Here is a 698-nt window from a genome sequence, read left to right as displayed (position 1 = left end):
TCTCATACTCACTGTCAAATTTATGATAGTTATGCGAGGTCTCACCAAAAAAAGAATCATCCCTACACCTTTCTCCATCTCTTAATCTGTCATCTTCATAATCCATTCTGTCATAATAACCAGATTCTTGAGAACGACTTCCATGGTCATAATCAAGCACTGGGTTGAGACTAGGACCACGATCATCAAAACTATCTCTTCTAAAGTGCCTTTTTTCTTCCCAATCATCCCTAGGTACTCTGTATGGTGGTTCCCGTGTAGCAGATCTGCCATCTCTACCATAACTCAATGTAGGGCCTTCTTCAGTTCTCCTCCTTTTAAGCTGTAGAAGGATTTGGGGCAAATTCTCAGGAGTAATCTTGTCCTCTGGATAACGACTCAGTTCATCTAAGTCTCTAGCAGACAGACCAAAGCTGGCCAAAATGTTACTGGCCTGGTCTGCATCTCCACGGTGTTGAGAAGACAAAGGGAGTGGACCTCTACTTCCAATGTTAAATATAGACTGCAAATTATGGGAAGAAGTACTAGCAGAAGACAGTGCACTATGAGCTCCTTGTTGATTCAATGAAGAACTCATTCCAAGATTCATTAAACTAGCAAGGCGTGCAGTACCCTGGTTCATCCTTCCAAGAGATGCTGGCATACTTAAAGACTGGGTAGCAGCAGCAAGAAGGCCTATTCCTGCTGCAGACAGGTCA

At 43.1% G+C, this 698-nt stretch overlaps 1 pseudogene; it reads right to left on the bottom strand.

The window, feature by feature from the left end:
* Positions 1 to 4: 4 nt before the first annotated feature.
* Positions 5 to 694, bottom strand: LOC145715869 (matrin-3 pseudogene; annotated as a pseudogene).
* Positions 695 to 698: the final 4 nt, after the last annotated feature.

The sequence above is a fragment of the Leptonychotes weddellii genome, unplaced genomic scaffold (assembly GCF_054177405.1).
Source record: "Leptonychotes weddellii isolate Sample4059 unplaced genomic scaffold, ASM5417740v2 HiC_scaffold_51378, whole genome shotgun sequence".
NCBI lineage: Eukaryota > Metazoa > Chordata > Mammalia > Carnivora > Phocidae > Leptonychotes > Leptonychotes weddellii.
The sequence above is the reverse complement of the archived record's forward strand: the minus strand, read 5'-3'. Positions and strand labels throughout refer to the sequence as shown.